Raw genomic sequence first — 24,240 nt, forward strand, 5'->3', positions numbered from 1 at the left:
TAGTATGGCCAAAGATAAAAATCTACTAGACGCCATTAATCCATGTCACTAAACACACTAAACATTTGTTTATCCGATGTCGAACATAAACCATTATAAGGTATTCCAATAATGTCAAAATCTGTCTAGCCAATTCTGCTGGATCCAACCTGAGTTTGCGCTTTTTAAGTTTCTAGGGTAATTTATTTTTTTGGGCCAAAATCCCTCAACCATAGTCGGTCTCTGCAGTGTTCAACTAGTGAAACGTCTGTTTTCCGTCAAAATTACTCTCAGAACTTTCAACCAAGAAACAGTCTGAGTTCCTATTATATTACGGCAACACCAATGCCACAACTTAAATTGTGTCCGTGCCATCACCTCACAGATTTGGATGCAGCGGCTCCCAGACTCCCATATGTATGGTTGAAATAAATATGTGGAGGACTCCTGTGACTGAAATTGTCCCCTTCATGGATGACGGGGATTGCAGTCATGCCTTATGTGATGCGAAACTAGAAATTCAAAATGCAACAGAAAACCGAGAAGGTTCTTAGTAAGGAAACTGCGCCCTTCCCCGGTAATAATTGATTATGAATTTTTTTTTTATTTTTTTTAATAATTAAATTCAAAATATATAGTTTAATGCATATCAAAACATATATATTAATAGTTGGGCCTAGGGTATGTCTTAAAATTGTTTATGCATTGGTTAACGACCTAAGACCCAGAGGCATCATGTAGAAGTGAAACTGTGCCCCTTTAGGGACCATCAACGGGTTATTTCAAGTGACCTAGTTTTCTTTGAATAACAGTGATGAATCAGCGTGCATTTGTAGATAACAGCTAGAGATGGTTGTCCTCACTGCTAGTTTGACAACTGAGTTATGATAGGTTTTCCTAAGAAAAAAAACATATATTAATAGTAGGTGAGAAATGTCTAATGTTGTGTAGGGACAGTAATTGATATACTGGTCCCACCAAACCACCACAAATTGAGACTTTTGCAACCAATATTTAAACAAAGATAAATAACATTAAGTGCAAATAAGTATTAATTTATGTCCAAAATTTCCCAAAACATTCATTGGGCCCACAACTGTCCATAAAAAGTGAATGTATGTCAACCATAACTGCTATATTGTTCAACATTTAAACCCCCTATGTTCAATAAATGACACCCAACCCAATAACATTTAAACCCATTTTGTTTAATAAATGACATCCAACCCAATAACTTCAATAAATGACACCCAACCCATTCTATTTCTCATTAAAACAGATCAAAGCACATGGATCAACAAATAACAAATTCCCAACCATTGGATCGCATCAAATTAAATCCAAATCACACATTCAAAATGAAGCCATTGCAATCCATGTTCATTCTTACCACCAAAAACTATAAAAGAAGTTCAACCACTATTGAAGTTGCATGTTATGCTTTCAAACTATTCACCAACCTTGAAGACAAAGCATCACAGAACAATTGCCAGTATATCTAGGTTAGTTATATCAATTACAACACATTTTTCTTATAGTTCTATTTTCATTTCTCACAGTTCTTACAGATTTAATTTCAGTGATAGTTTTAGTTTCATGAAAATAAACACACAGCCTAGGGTATTCTCTCTTAGGTCCATAATTTTTATTTTAAGGGATGAATAAAGACTAACATGATATAGAAAGCTAATGGGACAATATTAATAGTATCAAGTTGGTAAATTAAAAAAAACTAGTAGATGAGACAAATTAATGAAGAAAACGACTCTAATCAGTACTTGAAAAGAAATAGGGTGTCGCTTGGTGCCTTTAGCACATCAAGAATCTCATGTTTAAATACAGAGGCAACATGCAACAATAAAAATTTGTTTGGCGTCAAATCCCCCAAGGGAAGTTTTGGGGCTTAAAGCCCAGATTTTGACTAAATCCGATGTAAAGGCTCCGCGTTTTGTGGGCATGGAGCGTGAACTTGTAAATGAGTCATAGGGTTGTCCACCCTCATTTTTGTAAATGTAATTTTAGCTTTAGAGATCTACCCATGGTCCGCGGACCATGGGATTGTATAAATACAGTGAGGCTCTAAGTTGTAAAGAAGGGGAATCAATTGATGGATGGATGATAAATAATTGAGTCTTATCTAAGTGTAGAGTCAAGTCTTGGGTCATAGAGTAGGAGAAGGCTTTGTAGCTGAGTGCACAAAGGCCTAGTAGTCCGTAGTTGAGTGCACAGACCCCTGCAGTTGAGTGCGTAGGGCGAGTTGAGTCTGTAACCTTTGGAGAAGTAATAAAGAGAAGTTTCATATCATTTCTATGTATCTTTTCCTGTTTTATGCATTGAGTATATTGGGTATGAATTGCAATTTTACTGTTTATATGCGCAAACTTATATGATGATGTTGACTAAGAGAATATAAGCCAAAGTATGTGTTTACGCAAAGTTAACTAATAGTTATAAGAAGATAAGTAAGATCCGTAGTGTAATTTGGGGAATTAGCACAGATCGCTGCCTTAGCAGCACGAAAGCATCTCAGCCCCTGGTTAGGGCTACACAAAGGCGATTATAACAGATCGTGAAGGCCTCCCAGATCAGGGCAGCACACGAAGTAACCTGCATGAAGGCATTCACAGTTGGACTAAACCAACCCCTCAGACATCTCAAGGGTGCGGAAACTCGGTTCCAGCATCCTGTTTAGTCAATTTAGTGTTGTCTAAATTGCTATCATAAATTGTCAACCCGGGGCTCATAAGCTGATGAAGTGAAGGTGTACTATATGTACTTAAGCAACCTCTTAGATCTTTTTGTCGTTTGGGGGTGTTGTTTGTGGTCAATTTATCTTCCTAAGATGGAATGGAGGTTTTATAAACAGATGAGTGATAGTGTGTGTAAGGTGATTTCTAATTGAGTGAGTGTGTGTTACTGGTGGTTTCTAACTACCTTCTAAACTTGCAAAGAAAGAGCTTGAAAGAAATAACTTGAAATGAAACTGAAAGCAAAACATAAAAACCACTTTCTAATGGCACTAGTCACTACTCATGCTGCTGCAATAAAAAGGTCAGAAAAACCACTTTAAAGACCAATTATAATGTTCATCTCTTCCTAACACTCTGCTTCCAACATATAGTACTATGTGAAACACGATTAAGAAGTAGTTAGATATAAGTCTAAAAAGTAATCAAGCTCTAAGATGACAAATTATAACACCACTGTGCCTTTCTCCAACATTCTGCTTCCAACATACATTGTAATGTGTAACAAGTGAAGAAAGAGTTAGTGATATAAGTCAAAAACTACTCAAAACAAGCTGTAATCTATTAGTATTCTGATCTCTTAAAGATGAACAACTTATGATAAGGAAACCATCAATATGTTAGCATACAACTTGAGAAACTAAACTAGAAATCAAGCTAGAAAACAGAGTAAAGGCAGCAACTATGAATATGACAACTGAAAATACCATTAGAGATAAAGCAAATACAACAAAGACACACAATCCCGGGCTAACACCTATAGAAAACAATCCTGATCAGTTAAAGTAAATGCTGGAAACGAAAGTAAATCAAAACTGTACATGTATTAAAGAAAAGGAAAATTGCTGAATTCAAAAGAAGGAAATGGCAAGAACATAAAGGTAAATTTACTGTACAAAGGCTGTTATGAATGGGGGCCCTCCATCCACAAAACCCAAGGAAAGATCAGCTACTTGAAGTCAAAACAGCACAGTCTTCTATTAACTCATATGCAGAAATTACAGTAAAAAGTGTTGAAACAGCAGCTTCAAAACAGAGTTTCTGTATACACTAAAATTGCAGCAATTACATAAACAAAGCAACTAAAAACTAATCTTTAAGCGTGCGCAGACGCTGGATTTTATAAGCGTATGAACAACTGCCTACTGCGTAAAACATGAAACTAGAAATTAACTGACAGTCATGCTAATTAAATGGTACAGCAACATGTAAACAGGTCCGTGTGTTATCTGGAGGGTACGGTCATCATGGAGGTTGAATCCAAGGTTGGATCCTGTCTCCCATAACCTGCGTAGCGTGGAGGAATCGCCATCTGGAGTGACGTGACCTTTCAGCTCACGCAGCACCGTTTGAGCTGGCTTTGTTGACCGAAGTTTGATCCACGTTGACCAGAGGTGTGCGTGGCGTTGCTGACCAAACCAATAGCATAGGAACCTTTAACACCTTCATTCCCACGTGCCCATGTGATTCGTTTTTCAAAATGACACGTGGAACATAGAGATCAATGAAAAGGCTGCGGAATGACTAGATAGCTGCGGAATTGCTGAATGGCTGCGGAATTGCCAGACAGCTGCGAAATCTTTGTGCATATGTCAAAAATCTAGACAAACAGTCAAACATTAGCAAAGTTAACCAATCATGCTTAAAGACATCAAATGTAATGATCTGGATAGGTTTATGAGGAAAATAGGGCAAAAGAGAGGGATAAGTGAGGAAAAGCTGTAGGTAATGATAGATAATTAGGTGCAAGTTAGAGGCTCTACATACCCCCACTACGAGGGTGTTGCATGTCCTCATGCAACGAAAACATTGTTTAATCTACCTGCTGAGATGCCTCTGCTAGGACATCTAGTCTTCTCCTCTTCCTCTGTGTAGCCACATTGACTCTTGGTCTCCTCATCAAGCATCTGAATTTTAGATTGACCAAAGCTCTGCTTAGCTTCCTGTATTTCTTCTTTAGCTTTCTGTTTTCCCTTTGCCAAAGGCCCAGATGAAGCATGGTATTATCGTGGACCATCTTGTCCACCTTAGCTTGCTCCTTCAATTTTTCATTCTCTTGTATGATGTGGCGATTTAAAACTTCAAGCTCAAAAATTTCCTGTTTGAGTGAGTGAACTTGCTGCTCAAGAGGTAGAACAGTGCTTGGACCAGCAGCAGCTTGTTCTAACGTCTCCAGGTAGTTATAAACTTTTTGTTGATCTGGGTCAATCTCTGGTGACCTCTTTGGACTAGGCTCATGCTCAAATTCGGGTTCATGCTCAAAAGGACTTTCCTCACGTGGAGGACTAGTCTCAACATGCTCAACATGTGGAGGGCTTTTCTCAAAGTCAAGTCTTGTAACAACCTTTTCAAGTATGCTCAAGTCAATAAAGAGTGACTCTTTGTCCTTTGTGGCCCCCACTTTGCTTTGTAGCCTGCTGCTCCTCCTCACGGTGGTGATGCTCTGTTTTTCCTTTTGTTGCTTTTGCTTTTGTTTTTGCATCTTCTTGGAAAGGGCAGCCTCATGAAGTTGGGCCAATCTATGTGCCAATGGCTGAGTGTCCTCTTCACTGGAATTTTCAGGAGTAAGGTAGGTTTCTTGGGCTATAGCTTTTCCTTTATCTTTCTTTTGTCTCTTCCTACTCTCCTTTTTCTTTTGAGCAGCCTCTTGGACAATTTCTTGCAGGGTTTCTGTAATGATTTCTTGGGCTGTTTGGTCAATATCTACAGCAGGCTCAGGGTCATTTTCTTCTTCAGAATGATGTGCAGCAATTTCTTCTTCAACAAGGTCTTGGACAGTTTCTTCTTGGACAACAATTTCAGGGACAGCAGTTTCTAATTGGACAACAATTTCTGGGGTAATTTCCTCTCTTCTTTTCCTTCTACTCTTTTTAGGCACTTGAGGTGAACCACCAGAGGCTTCCCCTATCTCTTGGAAATGATTCCTTACAAGAAATCTTTCCCATGTATCTCTTTTTGCTTTCAACTGTTCTTCAACTAGTATCTTGACAAGCCCATGATGATACAAATGTGGCTCAATGTTTCTTGGGTTTTTTTGGACTATTGAGCACATTTTTCTAAGGCTTGAGAGTAAAAAATATGGAAGGTTAATGTCATTCTCTCCTAAGAAATGCATCATAATTTTGGCATGGTAAACATATAGAATTCCAAACCTTCCCTCACATGTAAAGAATTTTTGTACTAGTAGAAGCAAAGCTGTCCATTCTTCTTTGACAAGATTAACAGGGATTCCCTTTGTAAAAATGCTAGTGTCCATACCTGGATTCTTCAGAATTTGCTTCCATTGCTGGTCTTTTACTGATCGGTTTTTGAACCATCTCTCCCTAGTTTGTGGTAGTGAAGTGGCATGTGCTAAACTGCTTTCGGTGACTGTAAATTTCAGATCTCCTATCTCCACTTGGTTGTCTTTGTCTTTGAAAGAACGTGCAAAAGCCTTTGTGACCTCTCTATGGTAACCCTTGAATTTTTGGATGCACTGGAGCCAATTTGCCTTCTGCAAAGCGTCTTTGATTTGGGGATATCCTTCCAGAAATTTGGAGCCCTCTGGCTCTGCCCTCAAAAGTTTACCCATCAGCTCTCTGGCTTGTCTTACAGCTCTGTTTTAATACTTTGGAGAAAGGGTTATACGGCTTCAACAGTGGCTTCAACACAATAGATTTACGGCTTCAACATAACAGCCGTAATACACTCACAACAGTGGTCAAAGTTTAGCAGAGGAGAAAAAATGAAACAGAGTATGGTTACGGTGGCAGAGTAGTGAATAAGGCAGAGCAGTGGAAAACAAGGGAAATGCGGAAGTGAATCAACAGCGTGAATGAGATTATACCTGCGTAGGAGGGTTATGAATAATGGGAGGAAACGGTTAAGTCCCTTAGACATCGGTCATGAGTGTACATTTGGCTGCGGAATCATAACGCAGAGAGCCGTAGTACAGTTGTATACGTCACTCTGGTATGAGGGTTTTAATGAACGAGCAGCCGTGTTTGGGTTTAATGAGTAGGGACCGTTAAGGCTAAGAGATACGTGGATTTCCGGTCGAGTAATGGAGAGGATTGGTAATCATTACATTAAATGGCTAAAAACACAATCCGGAAACCATGCAAAATGTTATAACCGTAGGTTTAGAAATTAGATCATACCTTATGTATCCGCGCTTTGATTCCTTTTGCTCATATGACACTAACCTTTCATTGTTTATTGCTGCTACATGACTTTTTTCAATTATTGCTGATGACTTTTGGACTGCAGACTCCTTCTTAAAACAGACCGTCTTTTTTTTTATGCAGGTGCAGAGAGTGTATCGGCTGCGGAATTGAGATGTTGGCTGCGGAATTTCTCCTCAGCTGCGGAAACTGCAGTGATACCCTCTGTCTGCACAAAACAACTTTAGCTGTGTGAAATAAATCTGACAATGACTTTATTGGTGAGATGGAATGTAATGGATGGATGGATGGAAAGAAATGAGGTGGAATGAGAGTGATTGGATGAATGAGATGGTGAATCAAATGGATGAAATGGCGAAATGAGATGGAATAAGGAGAAGAGAGAGATTTTTTTCTTTAGAAAATATGAGGTGTCAGGTGACCCTGATTTTCACCTCAGCTTTTCTGCATAAGACTGCCAATCAGATATTGGTTTTCAGGCTTATACATTTATTCTTTTTTTTTCTTTTTTCTTTTTTTCAAAAACCAAAGATTAGGCTGATGGAGGAGAAGAATCCTTCTCCACCAACCTGATTGCAGAATCTTCTTTAAACAACTTGACAAATTCCTCTTTTGAGAGTGGCTTCTGGTAGATTTTCAAGCGATGGCCATTCACAATAAGAGGAGTATGAAATTCATCAATAGTCTTCACTCGAACTGCTCCATTTTTAAAGACTTCATCAATCTCATATGGCCCAAGCCAATGAGTTTGAAATTTTCCTTTGAAGTCCTTAAATTTGGAATCAAACAATAGTGCCCAATCTCCTTTCTGAAACTTTCTTTCTTTGATGTGTCGATCATGCCATTTAGTTCTTTGGTGCTGAACTAGATCGGTCCTTAGAATTGCATCTTGTCTTATTTCATCTAGCTCATTTAGCTGGTCCATTCTGTGTTTTTGGGCTTCCGAGAGGCTCATCCCCAATTGGACTGCCATCTTGAAGGTCTTGATTTGGAACTCAATGGGGAGCAGGACTTCCTTCCCATAAACAAGTTCATAGGGAGAATGTCTTGTTGTGTTCCTCCATGTAGTTCTATAGACCCATAAGGCTTCAGGAAGCCTTTCCGCCCAATCTCTTCTATGAAGATGAACAGTCTTGGTGATAATGCCTTCAAGAACTTTATTGGTAGATTCCACTTGGCCATTTGATTGCGAATGGTATGGAGTAGATGTTCTGTGCTTGATCTTATATTCCTCCATCAACTTCTCCATCAATTTAGATGTAAATTGGCTTCCCTGATCTGTCACAATTTCTCTTGGGACACCAAAACGAGTGAAAATATCCTCAAAAAGAAATTGAACAACTGAATTTTCAGTGGCAGAAGACAAAGCTTTTGCTTCTACCCACTTAGTAACATAGTCAGTACAAACCAATATATACTTCTTTTTCTTAGATGGCGGATTAATGGGTCCAACGAAATCTAAAGCCCATTTTTCAAAAGGTTCGATGAGTACCTGTGGCTACAATGGCATCTCACTTGAAAGAGTTGGTCTCCCAATTCTTTGGCAGCTGTCACACCTTCTGACATATTGCTTTGCATCTTTGAAAAGAGTAGGCCAATAATATCCCAAAGAAAGGATTTTATAGGCTGTTCTCTTGTCAGCGAAGTGTCCACCGCATGGCTCGTCATGGCATGCCTTAAGGATGTCAGGCATCTCATCTTCCCGAACACATCTTCTAATCACACAGTCTAGCCCTGTTTTGAACAATTCATTAGAAATCCATGAATAACTTGAACTCTGTTGAATAATCTTTCTCCTTTCATTAGGAAAAAGATGTGGAGGTAGTTTCCCTGTAACCAAATAATTAGCAATATCTGCATACCAAGGGGTTTTAGTAGTTATTGCAAACAAATACTCATCAAGAAACTTATCCTCTACAGGAGAATCTTCGTTAGCATTTTGGATTCTAGACAAGAAATCAGCTACTGTATTTTGTTTTCCTGGTCTATCTAACACAGTAATATTGAATTCTTGTAAAAGTAAGAGCCATCTGGTGACTCTGCCATTAGTAACAGGTTTGTTCATTAAATATCTTATGGCAGAATGATCAGTATGAACAAAAGTTTCATAGCTGGTTATGTAGTGTCTAAACTTATTGATCGCATGTACCACAGCTAAGAACTCTTTTTCTGTCACAGTATAATTTAACTCAGTGGGAGTCAAATTTTTACTGGTGTAATAAATGGCATAAGGGATCAAATCCTTTTGTCCCAAAACAGCTCCTAGAGCTGTATCTGAAGCATCTGTAGAAATATGGAAAGGAAGTTTCCAATTTGGCCCTCTTAGAATGGGTGCTTCAGATATTCTCGTTTTTAAAGCTTCAAATGCAGATTGGCATTCAGGATCCCATTTGAATTCACAGTCCTTTGTAAGTAATTTGAAGAGCGGGGATGCTATTTTGGTGAAGTTTTCAATAAATCTTCTATAGTACCCAGTAAACCCAAGAAAAATTCTAACATCCTTTTGGTAGTTTGGAATAGGTAACTTGGAGATGACCTCAACTTTGGATCTATCAACCTTAATTCCATCTCCTGAAATATGATGTCCTAAAACAATCCCTTCAGTAAACATCATAAAACACTTTTCATGACTTAAAGAAAGATTTGTTTCCTTACATCTTATCAGTACTTTTTCCAAATTTTCCAAAGCTTCTTCAAATGTATTACCATAGACTGTAAAATCATCCATATAGACCTCTACACAATCATGAATTAGATCTGAAAAGATACCTAATATGGCCCTTTGAAAAGTAGCAGGTGCATTGCATAATCCAAAAGGAAGTACTCGGTAGGCAAAAGTTCCCCAAGGACAGGTGAATGTGGTCTTATCTTGATCCTCAGGTGCTACCTGAATTTGATTATACCCACTAAAACCATCCAAGAATGAGAAATACTTCTTACCTGCTAAAGTGTCTAGTACCTGATCAATAAAAGGTAGAGGAAAATGATCCTTTAAGGTTGCCTTGTTTAATTCTCGATAATCAATGCAAACTCTCCATTTACCATTCTTTTTGGGCACTGTAACCAAGGGAGAAACCCATTGGCTATCTGAAATGGGGTAAATGAAGTTTACCTTGAGTAATTTCTGGAGTTCTTCTTTCACGATTTCCCTAAGGTTTGGATTCATCCTTCTCTGTGGTTGCCTAATAGGTCTACTGTTTTCTTCAATATAGATGTGATTAATACAAGTCTTAGGATCGATGCCCTTCATGTCAGTGTATTCCCATGCAAATGCAGTAGAATGTTTTTGCAAAAGTTTGGTTACTTTTTCTTGTTGTGGTCCTTCCAAGTTTCTATTAATATTCAATGTTTTCCCTGGAAGGATTTCAACTGTAGAACTACCAAACTCTTCCATTGAGAAGAGAGACATCTGTCTAGAGGAGAGATATTCAATGTCCGCATCCAACTGAAACTGTGTAGAGTCATGTTCTAAAGATATTTCAAAATTTTCTAATGTGTTTAGGATTTGACTGTCTTCACTGATCTCAGAGATGGTTAGAACAGGTTGTATAGGATCCTCATCATCGACCCACTCATCTTCTCATATTTCTGTTATTGTCCTTGCTGGAGGATACAAGTTGAATTTCTTGGTGGAATTACCATCTGATATATACATGTCTCCAGACCTACAACTGATAAAAGCATCAGCTGTTGCTAGCCAAGGTCTTCCTAAGATAAGAGGATGTCCTCCTAGATTGTTCTTGGGAGTTAAAATCATAAAATCAACTGGATATTCCCAAGAGTCTAGGGAGACTGGAATGTCTTCCAATACACCATCAGGTTTAATGATTGATCGATCTGCAAGTTGCAGTAAAGTAGGTGTAAAGAGAAGGTTAGGAAGCTTTAATTGATCCATGGTTGTTGTGGGGAAAAGTATCCGACTCGGATGACCCTATCCCTACTCTAAAGGTGACAGTCTTTAGCAACAACTGAAAGTAAAGCTTTAATGTTTTCCTTTATGAAAGTACAGAGAGAAGGAAGAAAAGATTAACCAACCGGTGTCTTTCGCTTTTGTCGATCCTTATCCTCTCTCTTTGTCTCTTGTTCCCAGCTCCTTGCTCCCTTTGCCGGTCCAGCTACACACAGATCCTGCACAACAGAGAGAAGAAAACTACAAGATACATGTACTCATAACTGATGCATGGATTAGAGTGAATCAAATATACAAGTAAATACAATACATCAATGCAATACAAGTATATAGGAGAACATTCAAAGCTTTATTGATAAAAGTAACAGGGTTCTGAGAAGGTTACAACCATCAATGGCTCCAATCCAGTAGCACCTCCCCAGCAGCAAGAAATCTCCTCTTCACCTCTATAAAAGCAATCACCCAATAGCTCTAACTGTAAACCAACAGCACTTCCTTGCTTTGCACAAAATTCCAGCCTCCCTAGACCTCATAGAAGAGCTCTATATATAGGATAGAAGAAGAAAGGATGAGTCAGCTTGAGACTGACATAAAGCTACCTTGTGTCCTCTCCCTCTTCAGTTAAACTTCAGTTCTTGAGTCCACTTGGAGATCCTTGCTTACACATGGAGATCAAGTACCTCTTACTCATCACAGGGCGAATCCCATGAACCAAGTGTCAGTTTGGAAGCTTCCTGGGCAATTGACACCTTGCAGAATGACTGTGCCACTTGGCCAATCTCGCCCAGCGCAGGTAGCCTTCATTAGAGTTGACTTTCAGCGCAGGTACAAGGAGGAGTAGTTGCATTCCAGCGCAGGTGCTCAGTGGAGCAGCTGACATGATCCAAAATAAGCCTGTTTTTGAGTGTTTTCAGGTGGAGAACTGATGGGAAGTGCTGTGGTTTGCTGACCTTGTTCTTCTAGGGGTAAGAACAACATGTTTAGGGACTGAGGATCCCTATAATTATTGACATTTCATGCTCCATGCTGCGAGGCACAAAAATGTCTATAACAATGGTCTGTCTACTCATGATGTTGATAGCGGCTCCTAAGTCAATCAAAGTATTTGGGACTTCAACCCCATTAATATGAGTTTTGACAATAGGGCTACCGGGATCCACATACTTTTGCATGGTAATCTTACCCATCATAATGTCTGCAATTTTCCCAACCAGATGTATCCTTTTGGTATCTCTGGTTCTTTTTCCTGTTTTCTTCAAACTCAACTCCTTTATTGTCTTTGCTAGAATGGGAATTTCCTTAATGGCTTGTAACAAGGGAATCTTGATACAGACATTCTTCAATTCATCTATAAAATTATAGTCAGGCAACCAAATTTGCTTTTCCACTCCTTTGTCAATTTGTAATCTTTCAGGAAAAGGAGGTGTAGCTAAGGATGTAGGTTGCTCAACTATGGGAGTTGTGGGGGTTGATTCTTTTTCTTTTTCTTTTTCTTTTTGGATATTTTGGTTTTGAAGTGATGATTCAGAACCCTTATTGACTTTAAGAGATTCTTCCTCAGAAATGCTTGGCTGTTGAACATTTATAGAAGGTTGATCTAGGATTCTACCTGATCTGAGTTGTACTTCATTGAGAGGAACAATCATATAGGTAGGAAATGGTTGACCTTCCATCATGTAAGCATTTTTAGGGTTCCTATTATTGGGATTTGGTAATGGCTGAGAGGGAAGTTGATTTGACTTCTGTTGGGATTGAAGCAAGAGTTGAGAATTTTGATTTTGTGGAGGAGGTTGTTGTTGTTGAGGGTATGGCAATGATAGTTGTTGACCTTGATTTGGAAGTATTGGAGCTTGCTGGTTCTGAAAAGATGGAGGATATTGATAGAATTGAGCAAATCTCCCATAAGGATTTTGCATGCTTTGCATCCATGATTGAAAAGGATTTTGAGGTTGAGGCCAGGGTTGTTGCCAAGGATTCCAATTTGGTTGGGGTTGAAAATTCATAGAGTTGTTAAACCCTTGATTCTGTTGCCCTTGCCAAGGTCTCCTTGCAACAAAACAGAGAGATTCAAGTGTATTTGGATCTTCTTGAAAGACTGCTTTGAGGCCAGGAATTGAAGGACAATCCTTGGTCTCATGAGTTTCTGAGCAAATTACGCATGTTTCTACAACGTGTGCATCCAAGGGACATTCCCTTAAAGCATGTTTCTTTCTACATTTCGGGCAAAAAATGGCCAAAGCCTCAGCTTCTGCTTTTTGTTTATTGTGAATCTTAAGGGTATCTAATTGTTCACTAAGACTCCCTAAGATGTTAGTTTTGAATTCATCAAGCATATTGCCGATTTCAGCCCTACTTACTGATCCCGTTGCAGATTTATTTGCTCTAAGGAGAGAAGGATCTCTAGGCCCTTTTTGAGTTTTTGATTTGCCCCTTGAGAGATGGATACATAGTTCTGCTATATCACTGAGTGAAAGTTGAGATATATCCCCTTTCCCCATCATGTTCAAGATATCTATCCATTCATCTCTAATGGCTTTTAATAGGAGGGCTTTTAAGGTCTCTTCATCCAAGTTACTCATTTTTGCTCTTTTCAGGTTATATTGAAATCTTTCAAGTAAATCTTCTAAGCTCTCATCTTCTCTTTGTATCATTTTAAATACCTCGTCCTTGTGATTAGTAGGCATACAATAGTCCAGATACCTATCCAAAAATGTTTGTTTCATTTCATCCCAAGACCTAATGGATTGAGTGAGTAACCCCATGAACCATTTCAAAGCTTGATCTTTTAATGTTGAAGGGAACAATTTGAGTTTCTGAGAGTCATCCAGATAGTCATAAGTTCGACACACAACTTCAAACTCAAATAAAAATGTTTCAGGGTCCTCAGTTCTTAACCCATGGAAATTTGGGAGGACAGATGGCGATATGTTTTTCATAGTAGCTCGGGAATCCTCATTAACAATAGGAAACCCAAATGAGTTATCCCCATCTCTATTTCCTCCTCCAAGGGGACCTCTACCTCCTCCATTGTTGTTGTTGTTTCCTCCTCCTCCTCTACCTCTACCTCTACCTCTACCACCTCCTTCTTCCTCTGCCATGATGGTTCCCCTAGGGATTTCAAAATCTTCTGGTTCTTCTACAAAGGGTGAATGAGAAGAGATTTCCCCTTCTTCTTCAGATGATTCTACTTCCTCAATTACAATTGGTCTTTCTGTAGGAGAAAGAGAAGGGTCTCTTCCTGGTTCAAATTCAATAGAAGGTGTGGGAGAGTCAATTCTTGGTTCTTGAATTCCAGGAATTCTAGGGCTAGGAGTGTCGGTTGGAGATGAGGGAGGTGTCTCTTGTCTATCCCTTGAAGCAGATGGACTTGTAAAAATTGAACTTCGAGCTCTAGCTAAAAACCTTCCCCTAGAATCTCTAGCTCTATGCATGTCATTTTTTTTATTTTTCTTCAAGTCAAGTTAATAGTTCTTTTTCTGATCTTCCAGGTCACTCTAGGTGCAAGAAGAGAGCATACTCAAGAAACTACTAAATCAATAACTTTCTCTTTTCTGATCCTCCAGATCACTTTGCAGTGCAAGAGGAGAGCATACTTTGATAGGTTATCAACTTCTTTTCTTGAAATTTTATGTTTTTTTTCTCTAAGAATATGGCTACTTAATTTCACTTCCCCGGCAACGGCGCCAAAATGTTTAGTCAATTTAGTGTTGTCTAAATTGCTATCATAAATTGTCAACCCGGGGCTCGTAAGCTGATGAAGCGAAGGTGTACTATATGTACTTAAGCAACCTCTTAGATCTTTTTGTCGTTTAGGGGTGTTGTTTGTGGTCAATTTATCTTCCTAAGATGGAATGGAGTTTTTATAAACAGATGAGTGATAGTGTGTGTAAGGTGATTTCTAATTGATTGAGTGTGTGTTACTGGTGGTTTCTAACTACCTTCTAAACTTGCAAAGAAAGAGCTTGAAAGAAATAACTTGAAATGAAACTGAAAGCAAAACATAAAAACCTCTTTCTAATGGCACTAGTCACTACTCATGCTGCTGCAATAAAAAGGTCAGAAAAACCACTTTAAAGACCAATTATAATGTTCATCTCTTCCTAACACTCTGCTTCCAACATATAGTACTATGTGAAACACAATTAAGAAGTAGTTAGATATAAGTCTAAAAAGTAATCAAGCTCTAAGATGACAAATTATAACACCACTGTGCCTTTCTCCAACATTTTGCTTCCAACATACATTGTAATGTGTAACAAGTGAAGAAAGAGTTAGTGATATAAGTCAAAAACTACTCAAAGCAAGCTGTAATCTATTAGTATTCTGATCTCTTAAAGATGAACAACTTATGATAAGGAGACCATCAATATGTTAGCATACAACTTGAGAAACTAAACTAGAAATCAAGCTAGAAAACAGAGTAAAGGTAGCAACTATGAATATGACAACTGAAAATACCAATAGAGATAAAGCAAATACAACAAAGACACACAATCCCAGGCTAACACCTGCAGAAAACAATCTTGATCAATTAAAGTAAATGCTGGAAACGAAAGTAAATCAAAACTGTACATGTATTAAAGAAAAGGAAAATTGCTGAATTCAAAAGAAGGAAATGGCAAGAACATAAAGGTAAATTTACTGTATAAAGGCTGTTATGAATGGGGGCCCTCCATCCACAAAACCCAAGGAAAGATCAGCTACTTGAAGTCAAAACAGCACAGTCTTCTATTAACTCATATGCAGAAATTACAGTAAAAAGTGCTGAAACAGCAGCTTCAAAACAGAATTTCTGTATACACTAAAATTGCAGCAATTACATAAACAAAACAACTAAAAACTAATCCTTAAGCGTGCGCAGACGCTGGATTTTATAGGCGTATGAACAATTGCCTACTGCGTAAAACATGAAACTAGAAATTAACTGACAGTCATGCTAATTAAATGGTACAGCAACACGTAAACAGGTCCGTGTGTTATCTGGAGGGTACGGTCGTCATGGAGGTTGAATCCAAGGTTGGATCCTGTCTCCCATAACCTGCGTAGCGTGGAGGAATCGCCATCTGGAGTGACGTGACCTTTCAGCTCACGCAGCACCGTTTGAGCTGGCTTTGTTGACCGATGTTTGATCCACGTTGACCGGAGGTGTGCGTGGCGTTGCTGACCAAACCAATAGCATAGGAACCTTTAACACCTTCATTCCCACGTGCCCATGTGATTCGTTTTTCAAAATGACACGTGGAACATAGAGATCAATGAAAAGGCTGCGGAATGACTAGATAGCTGCGGAATTGTTGAATGGCTGCGGAATTGCCAGACAGCTGCGGAATCTCTGTGCATATGTCAAAAATCTAGACAAACAGTCAAACATTAGCAAAGTTAACCAATCATGCTTAAAGACATCAAATGTAATGATCTGGATAGGTTTATGAGGAAAATAGGGCAAAAGAGAGGGATAAGTGAGGAAAAGCTGTAGGTAATGATAGATAATTAGGTGCAAGTTAGAGGCTCTACACATCCCCCCATACTGCTTCGGGTGAGACCTCAGTCTGTGCTCCGCGGGATATTGTTGAAAGGGCTAGTAGTGTAGGGATTTGTTTGGCTAATTAACTCCAAACCTGGGTTAGGCCCCCTTAAGCCAACAAATAGTTATATTGCCAGGACCAGAATCTGCATAGAGATGTCTGATGTCATGTTATTGGAATCCAACTAAGAAGGAAATTAAAGGTTGGTTGGATAGGAGAATTCATGAATTCATGGTGCAAGAGAATTCATGAATTTGTGGCACAGGAGAACAAAAATCCGCAACTATCAAAGGAAGAGTGGTTAGACTGCTACCTGTATACAGAGATCCATGAAATATTCTTCGCATCTTTCCTTACTGATTTGTACGAGTGGATCATGAATCTATCAGATAGCCAAGAGAGGTGGAAGCTTGACTGTCCTATTGTGTGGACCCCATAGTTGGTGTGCATATTGGAAGCATTAGAACATAAGATCGCGCGCGTTGTAGATCACTGGCTCGATCAGATTATAGGAGGATTCATTACTGAGTTCGCGATAGATACTTCAGTCAACTATAGCGAGGCAGAGTGACGCTTCCTCAAAGGACCTTGAGGTAAGTACATAAAGTCTTTGAATACTTGAATTAAAATGATATTGTGTGAAAAGAGGGCTATGCAATTACCTTGATGTTCGGAGATACGCGAAGTGGAAAAACCTACAAAAACGAAGGAAGAAAGAGACTAGAGAATATCCCTTTGATTTCACCTCTGCAAGGGGACGAAGAAGAGCTCGCGAAGGTCTCTCCACAAAGTGTGATCTATTTGATAAGGAAAAGGATTCTGTGCATACCACCCCCACCCACATCGCCACCAGCTTCATTAGCTTCACCTCCATCTTCACCCATACCTCCTTCGCCACCACCGCAAGTCAATATGGCAATCGCAATAAAGTTGCATGTGTTCAAGGGAGTAGGAAATGAGGATCCAATCTAGTTTTGGTTCATGATAAGAGCCGTATGGGAAGCACAGGGATTTACAGATGACAAAATAAAGAAAGTGACACTGGTTAGCGCCCTGTAGGACCATGTAATGACCTAGTATATTGAGCATTCTAATGACAATCCAAATGCGAGGATCGTGAATATCCAAACTGCATCAATTAAGGAATTTAGTAGGCCGAAGTCAGAAGTACAGTCGATCATTGGTTTCAAAGAGATCACAATGCTACCAGGCGAGACTCCTTGGGAGTTGGATCAGAGGCTGAAGTGCACAATTCGTGAAGCTAATACGACTTTGACATATGGATAGCACAATGAATGGTTTGTAGCATCACTAATGCCGCATTTGAGGAACGCGTTGTCGCAGCAGAGGTTAACGACTCAGGCAGAAGCCTTGGAGATCGCGATAAGATTACATGAGACCCTAATGTAGGATCCTAACTTGGGAGTTCAGCAAATCCCCGCATAGTTGAAAAATTTATGCCTTGAGATGCAGAGTCTGAAACAGGACAAGACAGCCTGACCAGAAGTGCACGAAGAGGTGTGGTGCATAAAATGAAAGGGTCAGGGTCATGACAAATACCACTGCCCTATGTTCACGAATTACCTCATGGGAGGAGGACTGGTGCCATTAAGGCTAGAAGCCCAAGCAGGACCTACTGTGGTAGCTGCTTTGTGGTGCACGATTTGTCAAATAGGTAGAAATCATGCTACGAACAACTGCCATTTGCTACAAAAGTATACACAAAATTCGCAACAGTTGTTCTGTAACTTTTGTAGATCAATGGGACACGATGAGTGCACTTGTAGAAGCTATGAGTTAATGATTGATAGAAATCCCACCTACAGAGTTCAGGCCGAATCACGGCCCCTAGACCCAAATGCAGGAATGGCATGAATAGCATTTCAGGGGCATGGACGAGGCCGAGGTGGAGGAGGACTTGGAAGAGGTCATGGAAAATTGATATGCTACAATTGCAGAGGGCCAAGACATTATGCTCGTGATTGTACAAATCCAATGCGCCCATCATGTCTAAATTGTACCTTGTTTGATCATGAGATGGAGGATTGTCCTACGCTGATATCTAGGATACACGACAAGGAAGCGCTATCACCTCCCCCGACTCAAAACCTATAGATGATGAGGTTTGAGCCACGCGAGGAAGATCCAAATCTGAACATTACGCTTCGAAGTGGAATCGTGATGGGAGATGATAAAGGCAAACAACCCGAAGATAGTACTTGGGTTCGCAAGGCTCCAACAAAAGAAGCAGAGTTTGATTTGGACCACGCTAAGAGAACCTTCATGGAAGCTAAGAAGGGCTTCGTTGATGCCTCCACTTTAGGAAGCAAAGATAGACCAAAGCCAGAAATGGACCCATCTATGCTTAGGACGTTCCTGGAAACATGCATGAAGCTACTATGCAACAGTAAGGCTGTAAAGAGACTACAGGAACACATTAACAAATGCATTGGGATTGGGTGAGGAGAACCACGCATAGTCCGAAAGATTGGAAAGAATATGACAACAACGGGGAGAGAAATGACGCTAACCACGCAGATTGGAGAATATGAGATGGGCCAAGTAACTTTGGACTCAGGATCGGATGCAAATTTTCTACTGAAGTAGACATGGGAGTGCATGGGGAGGCCTACGCTGTAGTGGTCTCCTATTCAGCTGCGAATGGCAAACCAATAGAAGATAATACCCCTGGGGTGATTGCAGGGAATCACCATGGATATTGAGGGAGTGAGCGCGCTAGCGGACTTTGAGGTGATAGAGATTGTTGATGATAGCAATCCCTACCCCGCGCTCTTGGGAATTGATTGGGCCACTGACATGAACAGGGTGATTAATCTGAAGAAGCGCAAGATGATTTTTGAGAAGAAGTCTCTGCGCGTAGTTATAACCTTGGAACCTACTGAGGGATCGCGCTATATAGAGCTAGTGTGCGACTATGAAAGCGACGACAATTTGGACTGCATGTACAAGATAACCCATGAGAGCAAGACTGGGTAAATCCCACCGCGGATGGACGAATATCATGGGAGTGTGAAAGCTCCTACAGTTCAGATTTAGATGAGGAGATAGAATGATGGCAAAACTGGTTACAAGAGATAACCATACTTAATTGTAACATGATGACAAGTTCATTGCACTGTGTATCAACAGAAGCGAGAGATCTCCCTACTTATGATGGATTAGGTGAGGTAGATGCTTTCTTGGACAGATTCGAAAGGGAGGAGCCAGAAAAGCAACATTCCAGGGCTTGAATTAGGTACTACGTGCTACACCCACAAGGTGGTGGGGTATGCACAAAGGGAGCTTTGAAGACTGGCGTGCATGTAGGAGGGTGATGCACTCACAGTTTGGGAAACCTATAGTGTGATTAGCCGATGAATACAATGGATGGAATGGTCCGTGTGCGCATCTGTGCAGGTCGGTATAGGCATATGGTAAACAACCTGTGCGAATGCATATGAACTTCGCGTTGGGAAATACAGTCAATAATCATGTGTTGGGGGGGAAATGCATGAATGGTTCCTCAGGTTGGAACCATAGAGTGTGGAGAGAACGAGCGCACAAAAGATTATCCACACAGAAGCATTTAACAAATTGCGAGAAGCACTGAACAAGGTATGTAATGCGCAACGAAGTGATTGGGACCTACACGTACTAGCAGTCTTGTGGGCTTATAGGACAACATGCAAGAAACTGATGGAACAGATGCCTTCGAGGCTAGCCTATGGAGCGAACATCGTAATGCCGATGAAGTCTATCATGCCTAGTCTGTGCATAGCAGTGCCCACGGATATGACGGTTCACGGAGCCTTGGAAGAAGGGATCGCACAATTGGAAGAGCTCAAAGAAGAATGCTTGGGACCTGATGAAGAGATCCAGTAGGGTAGTCTTAGGATCCAAGAACTCACGAATGAAAGATCTCGATTGAGGGAAAAAAGCACCATGGTGGAAGAAGAAGTCGAGAATCTTGAGGAAGGAATAAAGAAGGACTTTCTTGATAAGAAATCCGTGGTGATAAAATAGGATGTGCATGATTACATTGACGAATTTGGGGACTACCACCAAGAGTTGATCAGTTTGATGCCTTGGATTGGACCATATGTTACTAAGGGGATCACAGATGGTGGTGCGATGCAGTTGGTAAAATGGGTGATGTAGTTAGTGAAGCCAACTAGCGGACCCTCCCCAGGAGAAGTAAGCGATAGTCAGTGGAAGTCGTATACAGGTGGCTCGACCACCTGACTAGCCATAGGAAGCATAGTCTTAGCACCCGAGGAAGTTGAAAGGAGGCATAGGACTATAAACTACTCTGCAAGGGAGCTACGCGATGTCAGGGCTGAGCACAGGAGCAAAGTGTCACAGGGTCTGTGACAGCGCAAGCGTAGTTATGCTACCACGCAGGTTGGCTAGGAAGTGACTGTTGCAGTCACTATTCATGATGTGATGCTTGGTTTGAGACCAAATGGAGCAGGCAGCAGGCACTTTAGGCAAACTTTATAGGTTAGATTTGGGAAAATCTACCACCAAGAGAGCATTAATGGACCGGATTTCAAGGGAACGGTCAAATTCGAATTCAAAAGGCCCTATAAATTGCAAAATGTTTCCCAGCAAACAACACTTGGCCATTTGAGACTTGAGCTATTGAGCACCTAGAGATCTTTGAACCTAGATCTGTTTGTTTTTTTGAAGTCGAAGGCGTTGTTTGAGCACTTACCTGATCCGTTGAGAGAATTGTGGAACAATAGTATGACCACACCATAGGAAGCTATGGATATCGACGAGAAGACCACTGAAGAGGCTGCACAGGCCATGACAATAGGAGATGCCCCTAAGAGCACCGGGATAGTCGTATAAATCCCTAAATCACCACACACGTCGAAATCCAAGAATGATAAGCAACCAATGGTTTTGATGCACGTGTCCCCTAAAAACTCAATGCGAACTAAACTGACCATGGAAGAAAAGGGGAAAGCGGTTAATGTGGAAACCGATGGGGAGGAGGAAGACCTTGAGGAAATCCTGGTCAAAGAGGAGGAGGATGAATAAATGGAGGAAGAAACCCAGGGTGCTGACCCTCTAACCAGGTTTCCAGCATATGTTCCTCCACGAAAAGGGAAAGCAAGGGTACCTAACGACCTAGATGAGAGCAAGAGCTCTTTGTAGACTCCAATACTAGCTGACGATATTGTTTTTGAAAGCGCACACTTGGGGCAGGTGTCGGGTCTAAAGTTTGAAGACTGGGATCTCACAGACCATGAGAAACTCCCACACTTGGCAAGCTCACATCTCATGAGGCCGAAGAAAAACACTGTGACGGGAGTCATAGAGTTAGAGCCGCACAAGTGGTTGCGCGGAGTAGAGAAAGCAGGGTTGTTAAACCTGCTCTGGGTGTCGCATTACCATCACACCCCAGTAACTATATTTGTCATTAGGAAGCTACTCTGACTGGTGGATGATGGGTGTTTGTGGCTGGAGGAGTCCATCCCCATCACGGATGACCTGATTCATAGAATTACTTGACTCCCTTATAAGGGGGAGGACCCCGTGGATATTTTGGAGGGTAAGAGAAATGACTTGGCCATCGTTGAGGCCATGAAGGAAAAATTCAAGTTGGAGAAAAAGAAGAGAGGGTACGCGATCTCCAGTATCAACAACAAGGCAGTCAAAGTTGCCACCCGGATGCTGGTTGGCAAGGTTATGTGGAAGTGTCGTGCGGATGAGGTGACCGCGCCGGTGATAGCACTTACTGCACAGTGCACGGAGGGGGTCCAGTTTAACTAGTCTGAGTACTTGTGCAAGGAGTTCTTGGAGAATTGTTGGGAGGCACAGGAACAGGGGAAGACCTTCCACTATGCATGGCTTCTGCTATCCATAGTGTTGGTGGCTTGTGAATTTCCTAAGGACAGCCAGTTCCCAAAAATTGCATGGGATCTTCTAGAGGTAGTGAAGTACACTTCACTGTGGGCCACTAAAGATGCACAGAGGATCTGAGAAAGTAAGATATTCTTGGTGTTCATGGAGATGAACATCAGAATGGGGATTAATTGCAAGCCACGATTATCGCCCACCGTCTATAATAGTGTACAAAGCTTCATGGAGTTCAAGGTGGACTTCCACCACATGTATGTCAGGGCATGCGAGGACCTCACGAAGAAGTGGAATGAGCTCCCCTACCTCGCCACAGACGATGTCATATTCGCCATACTTGAGTCATGGTCACCGGAGTGGCGCATTCTAGCCATCTCCATGTTGGAAATGGAGAAGTTGGCTACACAAAAGAAGAAGGAGGAGGAAAAATTGCGGATGGTGCAGTTGGCAGAGAAAAGAAGAAAAGAGGCAGCAGTAGCAAAGGTGTAGGAGGTGCGTGACACTACGAAAGCAGCAACAAAACAACAGAAGGCAGCAACATAACAACAACAGGCATCAGAGAAGGAGCCCGAGGGCCATAAGTTGTCATCACCTAATGAAGAGCCTGAGATAGAGGAAGGTGGCACGAACCCACAGGCAACATCTACATAGTTGAAGCGCGAGAATTTGAGAAAGCAGGGGGGGCCGCAGAAGAAGTCAAAAGCCTCCAAGACTTCTTTCAACCCGATCACCCTCACTGAGCGAGATCTGCATGACATAGGGGGGTTCCAAAAAAACTCCAGGGGTGGCAGGCGTGTGGGGGGGGTTGATATTCAACCCATATGGTCAAATTGAAATAACTTATTCTTAAATTTTGGGTATAGATTTTAATAATCAAGAAGAGTTATACACTTTTCTCAAATGAATAGATCTAGCCAAGAAGTTTCCAATTTATAAGCTAGTCATTATGGGAGATTCCAGCAATATTATTATGCATTTGAACCTGCATTCTTATCTAATAGGCTGAAAACCAAAGTCCATTTACAAGAGAATTATAGTGAGTCTATCTTTGATCCCCGAATGTCACTCCATCCTTGTCCTATGGGCTCTTAATATGTATCCAATCTCATTAGAAAATCAAGTGATTATTCACCCCATCATTAGCTTTCCAAATACCAATGTCAATTAATAGTTATGTTATTCAACATTGCATTATCGATGAAGGTTCATCTGTGTTCATAATGTCTTCCCAAGTATGGTGAAATCTAATATCATCTAATCTCATTCTATGTACAGTCACATTACGAATGTATGATGGTTTCCCCCCACAACCTAAAGGATTATACCATAATTTTCCCATTAAATTTTCTAGTTGTTGGCTTGTTGGGGTCTGACCCAGGTTCAGAAGTGATTTAGCAAACAAATCCTGAAACTACCAGCCCTTTCGGTAACAGTCCACGGTGCACAGACTAAGGTCTCACCTGAGGTAGTATGGGAGGGTGTTGGAACCAAGTTTCCACACCCTAGGGATGTCTTGATGAAGTCTAGTAAGTTCGCAAACCGAACCTGCGTGCTTGCACTGCTCCATGCAGTCATTTGCCCTTCGCAACTTGTGCAACTGCTTCCACGCAACTCTGTAAAGAGCGCGAAGAGGTGATGTCTAGATCCTTTATCCTTACTATGCTATGATTATAGATCTTACTTAATTGTGTGGGCCCAATATTCTCATTAATCATTCAACATTCATAACAAGTCCACACAATCATAAAACTGTAAAGAGATGCATAAATATAACAAAAGCATAGACTCACAATATTTTAGGATACTTCTCTTTTATTAATTCTCTGTCCAGGTACAATCCCAACTCCGCCCTATGCACTCAGCTGCAGGGATCCATGCACACAGCTGCTGACTCTACTAGGCCTCTGCTCACTTAGCTGCAAAGCCTCTTACTACTACTACAACCCAAGACTCGGACTTACAGACTCAGAGCTAATTCATCATCCAAAAACCATATGAATGACTTTACACTTAGAGCCTCGCTCTATTTATACAATCCAATGGTTCTC

This window comes from Pinus tabuliformis, chromosome 5_2 (assembly GCF_031772625.1).
Source record: "Pinus tabuliformis cultivar Carrire ecotype Pingquan chromosome 5_2, CPIR1, whole genome shotgun sequence".
Classification (NCBI taxonomy): Eukaryota; Viridiplantae; Streptophyta; class Pinopsida; order Pinales; family Pinaceae; genus Pinus; species Pinus tabuliformis.